This window comes from Crocuta crocuta, unplaced genomic scaffold, assembly GCF_008692635.1.
Source record: "Crocuta crocuta isolate KB4526 unplaced genomic scaffold, BGI_CrCroc_1.0 scaffold149, whole genome shotgun sequence".
Lineage (NCBI taxonomy): Eukaryota > Metazoa > Chordata > Mammalia > Carnivora > Hyaenidae > Crocuta > Crocuta crocuta.
In genome coordinates, this window is record NW_027551561.1 from 4,757,594 (window position 1) to 4,770,110 (window position 12,517).

The 12,517-nt window shown below is 41.0% G+C and overlaps 1 protein-coding gene and 2 pseudogenes across 2 annotated transcripts in view; 1 reads left to right on the forward strand and 2 right to left on the reverse strand.

Annotated features, from left to right (window-relative positions):
- Positions 1-338: 338 nt before the first annotated feature.
- Positions 339-559, reverse strand: LOC144219796 (small nuclear ribonucleoprotein G pseudogene; annotated as a pseudogene).
- A 743-nt stretch (positions 560-1,302) lies between these two features.
- On the reverse strand, positions 1,303-10,111 carry LOC144219753 (large ribosomal subunit protein eL28 pseudogene; annotated as a pseudogene).
- FAM222B (family with sequence similarity 222 member B) overlaps positions 6,343-12,517 on the forward strand; it is a 22,162-nt gene continuing 15,987 nt past the window's right edge. The window contains exon 1 of one of the 2 annotated variants that reach the window (XM_077749708.1): positions 6,343-6,439. The gene's annotated coding sequence lies outside the window, so the exon portion shown is untranslated. Of the gene's footprint in view, positions 6,440-12,423; positions 12,495-12,517 lie in introns of those variants that run through there. The other variant, XM_077749707.1, reaches the window with a different exon arrangement.

The following is a 12,517-nucleotide window of genomic DNA, read 5'->3' on the forward strand; positions in this document are numbered from 1 at the left end:
CATTCAAAGCAATTTGTGCTTATTGTAAGATTATAGTAATTGGCAAGGTGCAGTTTAGTCTTCTGCTTGCATATGAAATTCTCTTCGAAATGCAGAAGTAAACTTTGGGGCACTTTTAAAATCAGTAGGACACTGAGGATACATTTCATTAGTGCTATAGGAATTTTAGTATGTTTTTTTTTTTTTAAATTGGGCTATTAAAAAGGTTTATTTAACAAAATAGTTCAGTATGAAGATGCACATGATCTTATTTTTATATTGTAGTAAAACATGTACTATGGAGAGGGGACGTGGAGAAGCAGTTGATATTTTCCGGTGAACATCCCCATTGTTTATACTCATTCCGAGGCCTCTAACATGATGGTACTGTTTCCTCGTATTATCACCATTCCAATATCATTCTGTTGCTCACTAATTGCCATCTCCACACATTCATCTATCACAAGATTCATAAAGGGATTGAACCCTTGCAATATTCCTTGGACATGTCTGCCACCATTTAATTTTGAAAATTTCTTGTCTGTAAATGTTTTAACTTGGAAGGGTGAGCTTTGCTCATGGTATTGGAGAGCTCAAAGATGCCTCTCTAAAAATTTTTTTTTATTGTATTATTTTAATAGAAAGTTGCATAATATCTTTGGAAACATGCTTGCTAGGTGAAAAAAGAGGGAGAGAAGGACTAGTTTGTCTTTCTCTGAAGATGACAAAGTCCCTTTGGTGTTTTCCTTCAGACTTTCCCTTAGTATTGTTTGATGGTAACCCTGAAAGTAAATGGTCATTATCTCCTTGACATGCAAAAAACTAAAGAACCAAGCTGGGGCTGTTCCTAGATCTTCAGGTGACTTGCTTTTTTTTTTGTTTTCTGGTTTTTGTTTCAGATGTTTTTGCTCACTTTAGTGTCCTTTGTTACTGTTATTGGGCTCTCTTCACAAGGGCTCATCAGTCTCCTTAGATACTTTATGGATGTGGCTGCATAAAAATTTTGTTGAGGGGCACCTGAATGACTCAGTTGGTTAAGTGTCCAACTTCGGCTCAGGTCATGATCTCACGATTCATGGGTTCAAGCCCCACATTGGGCTCTGTGCTGAACTCTTGCTCAGATCCTGAAGGCTGCTTCGGATTGTGTGTCTCCTTCTCTCTCTGCCCCTCCTCCCCTTGCACTCTGCCTCACTCTGTCTCTCAAAAATAAGTAAATGTAAAAAAAAAAAAATTAAGAAAAAATTTTTGTTGCGAATAAGTGGCCAAGGAGTATGGCAATGCATTTTAAGAGTCTTAGTGTTTGTGTGAAGTAAGGGGAAAAGTTCATGGCTCCTTGGAGAAGAGCTGTAATACAGTTGTTTCTCCTCCAAAGCTTCCCTGATTACACTAAAAAGGAAAGAAGAGGAAAACGTGAGTGATAAACATCATCCTTGCACTACTTCAGAGTTCCTCATGGATTGTTACCAAAAACCTTTCTGCTGTAGAATGACCTAGGACTCTGCCTGCCGGCTGCTGTTGGCGTAAAAGTGGAGAAACTAGTTGTAGTGGGTCCCTTTCAGGAAGTCTGGAGATACAGTTTATGTCACCATTTGAAACTTTTTGTATGGTAGGAGGAAAGAATGTCGTAACTCTGTTCTACTCTGGAAGATATAACAAGGATTTCCCTCAGAGTATAGGGGTTTGTAGGCAGTACTGATAAGCTTCGGGATGTGTGCTTGGAAAGAAAGGGCTTGCGAAACTTTTTGAAACATGAACTTGAAGGAAGTGTTGGTGAATGACAGGCCTGAAAAAGGAGGGTTATTAATAGCACCTTGTTCAGGATAGACATTTCTTTTGGAACCTTTTCAAAAGTGAAATTCTCCATCTTTTTTTTTTTTTTTTCTTATTTATTTATACTTTCCTACTCATTTGNCCACAAACCCTGAGATCATAACCTGAGCCGTAGTCAGATACTTAATTGACTGAGCCACCCAGGCACCCCTGAGATTCTCCATCTTTAGGGTAAGAGGGTTGCACTGAATGCTACACAGTAGAAGCATTCCCAGAACAGAATGGAGATTGGGGAAGAATTTGAAATATAGGCACTGGAGAAAATGTTATTCAGGTAAGTGTTGAAAAGAAATTGGAAGTTGATGAGGCAGAAAGATACAGGAAACCTATTCCAAATGGCAAGAACCCCAAATGTCAGCACTCACTAGTGTAGAGCTAAGTTATCTGCATTAGGATGAAATGATAATGGTTACCAACAGGCCACTTTCTCCAACTCTTCTTTATGATCTCCAATCCTCACCCCCTTTCCAGACTTCAACACTATCTTTTTTTGTTTATTTTATTTTATTTTTTTGTAAACTTCATTTATTTATTTTGAGAGAGAACGAGCAGGGGAGGGGCAGAGAGAAAGGGAGAGATCGAACCCTCCGTCAGGCTCTACGCATGACCTGAGCTGAAATCAAGAGTCGGACACTTACTAAGCCACCAAGGTACCCCGGTACCCCTGTTCTGTTAATTTTTTTTCTTAAAAGTTTTTTAAAATGTTTTATTTATTTTTGAGAGAGAAGAGATAGAGCATGAATGGGGGTGGGGCAAAGAAAGAGGGAAACACAGAATGTGAAGCAGACTCCACACTCTTGAGTTGTCAGCACAGAGCCCAACCCTGTACCAGGAGATCATGACCTGAGCCAAAGTTGGACGCTTAACCAGCTGAGCCACCCAGGCACCCGTTTTTTGTTTTTTGTTTTTTTTGTTTAAAAATATTTTTTAATGTTTTATTTATTTCTGAGAGAGAGAGACCGTGTGAGCAGGGGAGGGTCAGAGGGAGACACAGAATCTGAAGCAGGCTTCAGGCTCTGAGGTGGCTGTCAGCACATAGCCCGACGTAGGGCTCGAACCCATGAACCGTGAGATCATGACCTGAGCCGAAGTCGGACGCTTAACCAACTGAGCCACCCAGGCGCCCTTGTGTTTTTGTTTTTTAAAGTAGGCTCTGTGCCTTGCGCGGAGCCCAACACAGGGACTGAACTCACAACCTTGAGATCATGACCTGAACTGAGATCAAGATTTGGATGCTTAACCCTACTGAGCCACCCGGGGACCCCATATTTTGTTTTGTTTTTTAAATAAAATGTGTGGAAACAGTCTTAGATTTATAGAAAAGTTGAAAGTATAGTACAAAGACTATTTTTCTTCCTTGAATCATTTGACCTGATTGCTTTATCATCTCAGAATACTTTAGTATTTACCTTCAACAACAAACAAGGGCACTCTCCATCCAGCATTACAATAAAACCATCAAAATCAGTAACATTGATGCATTATTGTCATTCTCAGACCCCCTCTCAGATGTTGCTATTTGTTGTTTTGTTTTAAAGTTTATTTGAGAGCAAGATTGTGAGCTTGCATGGATGTGTTCATCAGCAGGAGGGGGGCAAAGAGAGAGGGGAAGAGAGAAAAACCCCAAGCAGGCTCCACACTGTCAGCATAGAACCAGACTAAGGGCTGGAATCCACCAACTAACTGCATGATCATGACCTGTGCCAAGATCAAGAGTTGGTTGGGGGCACCGGGTGGCCCTCTCTGTTGAGCATCTGACTTCAGCTCAGGTCATGATCTCACAGCTTGTGGTTAGAGCCCCACGTCAGGCTCTGGGCTGACAGCTTAGAGCCTGGAGCCTGCTTCAGATTCTGTGTCTCCCGCTCTCTGTTCCCCTCCTTGACTCATGCTCAGTCCCTCTTTTTCTCTCTCAAAGAGAAAACAAAACATTAAAAAAAAAAAAAAAAGTTGGTTACTTCACTGACTGAGCCACCCAGGCACCCCAGATGTTGCTATTTGTATGAGTAATGTCTTTAATTTCAGTAAGGATCCAGTTCAGAATCACGTGTTGCATTTTTTTTTAATGTTCATTTTTTGAGAGAGAGCATGAATGGCGGAGGAGCAAAGAGAGAGGGGGACAGGATCTGAAGCGGGCTGTGCACTGATATCAGTGAGCCACATGTGGGGCTCAAGCTCACAAACTGTGAGGTCATGACCTGAGCCGAGGTCAGACTCAATTGACTGAGCCACCTAGGGGCCCCACATGTTGCATTTTTAAATTTATTTTACTTTTTTTTTCTTTTTAAGTAAACTCTGCTCTCAACTTGGAACTTGAATTCACAACTCTGGAATCAAGAGTCGCGTGCTCTACGAGCCATATGAGCTGAGCCAGCCAAGTGTCCCACACATTGCATTTATCTGCTGTATATTATTGAGCTCCTTCAATCTGGAACAGTTCTTCAGGCCTTTGACTTTAATGACTTTAATGCTTCTGACAGTTAATTTGTAGAAAGTCCCTAAATTTAGGGTTGCTTGGTGGTTCCTCATGTTTAATTTAGGTTATATATATTCAGCAGGAATATTATGAGAGTAATGCATAATTTCATTGCATAATTTCAAGAAGTGCAGAATTTTTATGTGTCCTATTACCGGTAATGTTCAATCACTTGATTAAGGTGGTGCCTGCTAGACATTTCCAATGCAAAGTTACTCTTTTTCCTTTTATAATTAGTAAGTATTTTGGAAGGAGATACTTTGAAACTGCAAATATCCTGCTCTTCTCCACCCTTTCAATTTATTAGTTTATATACTTACATTAGTATGGACTCATGACTTTCTATTAAATTTTTTTTTGTAATTTGAGTATAGTTGATGTACAATGTTACATTAGTTTCAGGTATATAAGAATATTCAACTTCTTGATATATTATGGATTTCTATTTTATTCAATAGAATATAATCTTTTATTATTTGTTTGATGTTCAAGTTATCCCAGAATTTGTCAGTGTATCAGGAAAAATTTATATACCTCTATGTTTAATCCAAAGATTATCAAATGAGTTGCTGTCCTTTTATTTCAAAAGATTGGCTGATATTACCCAAACTAATATCTTATGAACAGTGGTAGAAAACAATAGTTCATAATTCTTCTATTGCAAGGACATGTTTCCTTCACTCATGTACCTATTCATTGTTCTTTACGATTTCTACTGCGTAATCTTCTCTTTCAGTTTCCCTCACCAGTTGAACATCCCAAAGTTTCTGTGTTCTTTGACATGTCACTGTTAGTCTTTGAGCACTTCCTTCCTTTTCTGCACAGTACGATGTTTGAGAGTCATTTCCGTGCCTCAGCCATTTCTCCAAATATCATCTGTTCCTGTTAGTAGAGAGATTTAGAAATCAAGTATCTAAAAATCAGGATCCACTTTGACCTTATTGGGGCTCATTGCTGTTGAATGGTAGTCACTGCATCCCTCTGGTGACGCTCTCACATCACTTCGGTACCTTCTGTTTCCAGTCTAGTTAATGTGATTTAACAGGGAAAAGGGTGAAGGTTGATAAGGACATTCAGTTGGTGAGGGAAGCTGTGGAGAGAATTTACAGAGGAGAAATTAGGAGAGTGAATGGGTACATGAGTGAAGGAGGCAGTGTACCAGGAATAGAAGAGTTAGGAACTTTTGTTTTCTGATCCTGTCCATAGATATTAATTTGGGTAGTGTTAGTCATATTTCTTTGAGATATCTTTGTAAGGAAAGCACATCATTTGGACATCTGTAAGATAAAACCTACATAATTTTTTCCCTGATTTATTCAATGCTAAAGTAATCTTGAGTTAAATTGCTTTGAGTAGGGCTTAATATGGTATAACACACATTATTTGACCAGTTAGAACTAGCCACACACTGATTAAAAACAAAACAAAACAAAACAATGCTGAATGATTATGGAATTTTTCAGAGCTACAGAAAGGAGCAAAAGAATTCTGCTGATCAGTGTATGTATGAGTTGTGTACTTTGAATCTCTGAGAGGTTTATAAAGGACTACTTTGTTTTTATTTTGTTTTACAAGGCAGTTCCTGAAATGAGGAAGCCTCTTAAAGCGAAGTTCAGAATTTTATTTCAGTGGATGTTTACTCAAGCTGTAAAATACTCTTCCAGCAGGGACTCTCTCTCAGTTCTCTTTTCTTTTCTTTTTTTTTAATGGTTATTTATTTGAGAGAGAGAATGGGAGAGGGAGCGCAAGCTGGGGAGGGGCAGAGAGAGAGGGAGACATAGAAGCCTAGCTCTCAGCTGTCAGCACAAAGCCCAAGGACTCAAGGCTCAAACCCCACAAACCATGAGATCATGATCTGAGCCAAAGTCGGAAACGTAACTGATTGAGCCTCCCAGGCGCCCCGCCTCTGTTCTCTCTTCTTCCTGTGGAATGAACCAGTATTCCACATATCATTAGCTCGTTGCAGTGGTTAGTAGGGTATAGAAGGAGGAGGTGCTCCTCTTCTCAGTAGGCTTTCAGTTCCCGGGTCCTTTTGAGTCTTAGCAATCTCTCCTACTTTCATAGACTCTTTAGCTTCAGAAACCTGGTAATTCCTTGGATATGTGGAATTTGAGCCATAAAGCTTCAAGTTACAGTGATTCTCAGTGAAATGGCAAGGTAAGATCTTTCTATTTTTGCTAGGCTACAGAAGCCCTCATGGTCCTCTACTCCCACTGGCAGAGAAGGGAGGGCCTAAATGAACAGAATGTATTAAGATGGCAATTATGCTTTGTCTTACCTTAAAAATCTGCCTACTGGCAAACTAACCCTGGATGGCAATATGTTAACTATAAATAAAACTTTGTCCCCTTGCACTGAATCTGTTAGCCTTTCCTGAAACTTCACTAGATATGTAAGGTACATAAATTCAAGGCATTGTGTACAGAGAACAGGTTCTAAGAAAGTAGCAGACAAAGTGAATATATAGTGGATATAGTAGATGCATGACATTGAAAGGTATGAGCCCAGCTTCCCTCCCTCCTGCCACCCCCGCCCAAATTTAAAACACCTGAGGGAGCAGAGGGCTATTTCCTGTCAGACAGCTGGGTGGGGTCTATGATGTCCAGCTTCCAAATACTGCCCTAGCTAGCAGTGTCCAAATGGAAGCTGACTTTGAAGAGGTATGAGTTGAAAGTACATTCAGAGTTAGTTTACTTCTGACATTCAGGGAAGAACATTAGGAAGGGAGGGACAGAGTTTTCTGTGCCAGGATTGTTTGAGAATGAGAGATAACTTTGTTTAATCATTACTTGTATTATTCTTGGATATAGTTTCCTCAGTGTAAATTGATACAGCTTTTCTCTGGGGAAAAAAAAAAAAGAAATCTGACAAGTTGAACACAAAGTCTTTCTTTGCCTTTATGTAGTCACTTTCCCAGTGCATTCTTCCCTTGGTTATAGTTGCTGGCTTTATAGTTCAGCTTGAAAGGATTTTTCACTAAGAGCTGATTGCAAAGTGTTAGGCAGAGTGCTGATCTGGACAGACAATTCCCCAACTCCATAGGAAAGTCAGTAATTACATTCATACTTAAAAGACAAAACTGTGGCTTGGAATTTTATGTTTTTGTTGTATATAATAGTGCAAGAAGAGGGATATGATAGGTGGTCAATAAATACTGACTTGGGAGGCAGCTATGGCATATTGCCATGTTTTTCAAATATTTTTGTCTGTGTTCACAATAGGGATTGCACTTCCAATAAATACACACGTGTAATTGAAATAATTGAAACAAGAATCATGAAACAAGCATTTTTTACTTTGTGAATTTTTTAATTCATCAGGAAAATTTTTTTGTTAATGTTTATTTTTGAGAGAGGGGGAGAGCGAGCAAGCATAAGTTGGGGAGGTGGGCAGAGAGAGACACAGAATGTGAAGCAGGTTCCAGACTCTGAGCTGTCAGCACAGAGCCCAACACGGGGTTTGAACCCAGGAATTGCAGATCATGACCTGAGCCGAAATCAGGAGTTGGATGCTTAACTGACTGAGCCACCAAGTGCCCCACATAGCAAAAATGTTGATTCATAGATGTTTCTTGAAATTTCTAAACCCAGCACTTTAGACTCTGATGAGGCAGTTTAGACCCAGAAAAGAAAGACACCTCTGTACTGGGGTTAGGAAACCTAGGCACACAGGGATTCAAACACCGTCACCTAGACTTGTTTCAGTAACACCTTGTAGTTACATACCCAGAATGGAGCCAGCCGAGTGCCCTTAAGCCTCTTCAATTCCTGTCCCCCTTCACACTTGAAAGTTGGACTCTAGACTAGGTTAGAGGGCCCACTCTCAGGTGATGTGATTCTGGGTCACTAGAGAAATCTAGCTTCTTTTGTACCTTGTGCAGTTGAGACAAGAAAGGACATGAATAAGCAACTTGTTTAAGCTGTTCTGTAAACACATGGTTGCCAGAATTTTTTAACAGCCTGCTAAATTCTTAAAATTCTTTTTCTGTGTTGTGGCTATGGGCTATCTAAGTTTACAGAAGCTAACTGGGGAATTGCTTTTTTATTTTTCTCAGACTAAATACCTGTCTGTGGTCTGACTTGTTTTGGCACAATCAGGGCCTATTAAAAGTCTTTCTAGACACCCTAAGACTTAAAATTGTACCCAACTTTGGTATCTTTTCAGCAGATTCTCTTTTTTAAAAAAAAATCTTTTAAGTTTATTTTAAGAGAGTGCTTGCATGTGTGCAAGCAGAGGAGGGGCAGAGGGAGAGAATCTTAACCATGCTCAGCACAGAGCCTGAAACAGGGCTCAATCCCAGGACTGTGAGATCACCACCTTACCTGATGTCAAGAGTCAAATGTTTAGGGCGCCTGGGTGGCTCAGTTGATTGAGTGTTCAACTTTGGCTCAGGTCATGATCTCACCATTCCATGAGTTTATGCCCCACTTTGGTCTCTGTACTGACAGCTCAGAGCCTGGAGTTTGCTTCCGATTCTGTGTCTCCCACCCTCTCTGCCCCTCTCTTGCTGCTCATATTCTGTGTTTCTCCCTGTCAAAAGTAAATAAACATTTAAAAAAATTTTTTTTAAGGAGTCAGACGTTCAACCAACTGAGCCACCCAGGCAGCCCCAACAGATTCCCCTTTTAAAAAACAGTTTGGGTCTTTTGCCTCAGTTTTTCCATCTGGGTGTGAGTTCAGGATTTATCTGTCACTGGGCACCTTTTCATGGACTCATGTGAGACTTGGGCTTTGAAGATTAAAAATTGCCACAAATTGTAACATATTTGTTGAGTTATATCTCATCTGAATAATAANGTGCCCCAATAATTTGAAACTTTCTGATTCAGAATCAGTTTCTATAGAAAATTGTAAAAGGTAAAAATTCAACATTTGTGTCTTATCTCGTGGAAGTGGTTTCTTCTGTTTTCTTGTTGTTTTCACTGTCTTGCTAGGCTCAATCTCAGGTACTTGTGAGTGAAATTCTACCCAGTTTGACAGCTTGGCTTGCAGTTATGAATGTGGTTAAATGCAGAGATCAGTCTTTCTAAGATGGTTCGTCTTAAGTTATAGTGATTCGGCCCTGATAGACCTTTAGAAACTCAAGCCTATTACATACCATAATGAAAAATTGCAAGGCTGATTTCACTGCCTACAATAAACACAGCCCTCATTTTCATGTTTTTAGGAACACTGATTTCTACTTAATGGAGATTAAAGTACAGAAATTAAAAAAAAAGTACAGAAATCAAATGATACTTTTCAATACAGTATAAATAAAATTATCTGGGCTTTTTTTTTTTTTTTTTTTTGGTGGTTTACATCTTCATTGTTTTGGAGGTGGGACGCAGGTGCTCCGGAACTCTTGGTGGGTGGCCAGCTTCCTCTTTACCATCATAGACTTCTGGCTGCAGAGGATGGCACTGGCTCTGTGGATGGCAGCCGTGCACAGATCTGGGCAGTACTTGTTCTTGAGGACCATGTGCTGATGCTGCAGAGGGTGCTCCAGGCATTCTTGTTCATGGTGGTCCAGTCGTAGGAGGTGCACGGTTTTCACTGGTGGGATCTCAGCTTCACGACCACCACTAACCTCTACCGTCAGCCGGCCTCCACGCCCACAGTCTTGTGGTGCAGGAGTTGTGAGCCTTCAGAATATTGAGTTCAGTGCTTTATGTCTGCTTGTTCCGTTTGATCAGGAAGCTGGAGCACTTCTGCAGGACTATCATTGCAGGTGGGCGGACCTGGCGGCAGCTCCTCTCATTATGGCTGCCGGAGGTGGAAAGAGCTGCCCAGGCATTTTTAATCTCCGGTGTGCTCTCACAGAGTGGTTACCTGCACACACACATGCACAGGCACTTACTGGCACTTGTGTTATCTATATGATTCAAGGATGTAAATTCAGATAGTTTCCAGAGTGTGACATTAAAGTATATACTATTCTTCAGGAATGTGAGCTAGTGATATTCAGTATCTGTTATGTGATAATCTTGTTCCTGACACCCTAACTTAGAAGGATAAATAAAAGGTTCTGGTCTTAGGAAGCTCCCACACACTCAAGTTGAAAGTTTAATATGCTCAGGGAGAATACTTTCTAGCACCTGAATAACACATTCAAGAGAAAGCACTGGGTCATGAATGAGTTAAATAAGAAGATCCAGAAAGAGCATCCTTGCTGAAGAAAAGCACTAGTAGAGAAAGTACCTTTTGGGACTAGGATAGGGTGGGACCCAGGACAGGGAGACGACTTGTTGTGTGATAGGTTCTAAAGGGTAGTTAGTGGGGCTCCTGGGTGGCTCAGTAGGCTAAGTGTCTGACTTTGGCTCAAGTCATGATCTCACGGTCCATGGGTTTGAGCCCCGCGTCAAGCTCTGTGCTGACAGCTCAGAGCCTAGAGCCTGTTTCAGATTCTGTGTCTCCCTCTCTCTCTCTCTGCCCCTCCCACACTCACTCTCTGTGTCTCTCAAAAATGAAATAAAGACGTACAAATTTTTAAAAAATAAAAGTTGAGGGGCGCCTGGGTGGCTTAGTCAGTTAAACGTCCGACTTTCGTTTAGGTCATGATCTCNTTTGCGGTAGAGGTAGTTCTAGGCTTTCAAAAAAGTAAGCCCAGAGGTTCCTGCCTGGCTCAGTCCCTGAAGCATGTGACTCTGTTCTTGGGATCCTGAGATAGAGCCTGGCATTGGTTGTAGAGGTTACTTGAAAAAAATGAAAATAAATAAAAATTTTAAAAAGCCCATGGGCACCTGGGTGGCTCAGTCATGATTTCTGCTCAGGCCACGATCTTGGAGTTTCTGAGCTTGAGTCCCCCCATCGGCCTTGTGCTGACAGTGCAGAGCCTGCTTGGGATTCTCCTTCTCTCTATCCTTCCCCTACTCATGTGCTCACGTGTGCTCCCTCTCTCTCAAAATAAAATAAAAATTTAAAAAATGTGTTGAGTTAAAAAAATTTTTTTAAAAGCCCGGATTGAGCATTAGCTACCTGCACCCCCACCCCCCAGAATTGTGAGGTCACAATTCCAAGTGAATTTTAGCTTCCTTATGGGTTAAAAATAGATGCCTTTAGCAGTGGCTGAACTTTATTCAGGCTGGGTAATTAGTGAAAAGTACAGTTCAGCTAGAAATTCACAGTTAAACCTGGACTGACAAAAATTACCTGTTGAATAAATTGTTTTATTGTAACAGACCATAAAGATGACTGATTTTGCAAAGTCTGATTTGATAAACATGTAATTTTTGCTCTCTTTTGCCCTGTTTATTTTCCCCAGAGCACTGTTTTGGTGTTTCCCTTAGGTTTTAGCCTAATTTCTTAGACCCCAGGAGTAAAGGAAAAGAGAGCTGTAGGATAAAATGGTTTTCCCCATTATCAGAAAGTAGTCTTTTTGTTTTATTGATTGGTTGATTGATTTGAGAGGGAGCACATGCAGGTGAGCAGGGGAGAGGGAGAGAGAGAATCTTAAATTAAGCAGGCTCCACGCCCAGCTCTATCTCAGGATGACTGTACTTAACTGCCTGAGCTACCCAGGCACCCCAAAAAGTAGTCTTTTTAGATAAGCCTTTAGCTCATGGATGAGAAGGCTTTAATCAGAGATACTAAGGACTCTTAAATTAATGCAGTTTCTCAGTGTTAATCATATTCTCTTAAGATGCATATACATGGGGGGCACCTGGGTGGCTCTGTCAGTTACACGTCTGACTCTTGATTTTGGCTCAGGTCATGATTCAAGGTGTGTGAGATTGAGCCCCACGTCAGGCTCTTTGCTGACACTGGAGCCTGCTTAGGATTCTCTCTCTCCCCGTGCTCTGTACCTGTTCTCTCTCAAGACCACAATGGCAGATTCATATTTTTGAACCACAGCATGAATCAGTTTCTACTGGGAGGGAAGAGGGTTCTTTCTGAAGGTGTAAGGGGTTGCAGGGAAGGGAAAACGGGAGAGAAAATTGGCAAACAAATGTAGTGGGAGGCAGTGGATTGTGGGTGTTGAAACTGGGCTGGAAATGATGGCTATAGACTACTTCACCTCACCCTCGAGCCCCCTGAGTAAAAATAAATCCCTTTTCCAGTACCTTATCTTCTCTCCTCCTCTCTGTACCTTTCAGTGGTCTTAAACATAAGCAGGGACAAGTAGCACAGACACAGCCGAGGTTTTCTTACCTGTGCAGCCCTGCCCTGTGGTAGAGATAGTCCTTTATCAGACGCCACCCAGGAAAGCAGAGTGTGACATCACAACTCTAATGTAAGTGTTGGCAGTCTTCTGAC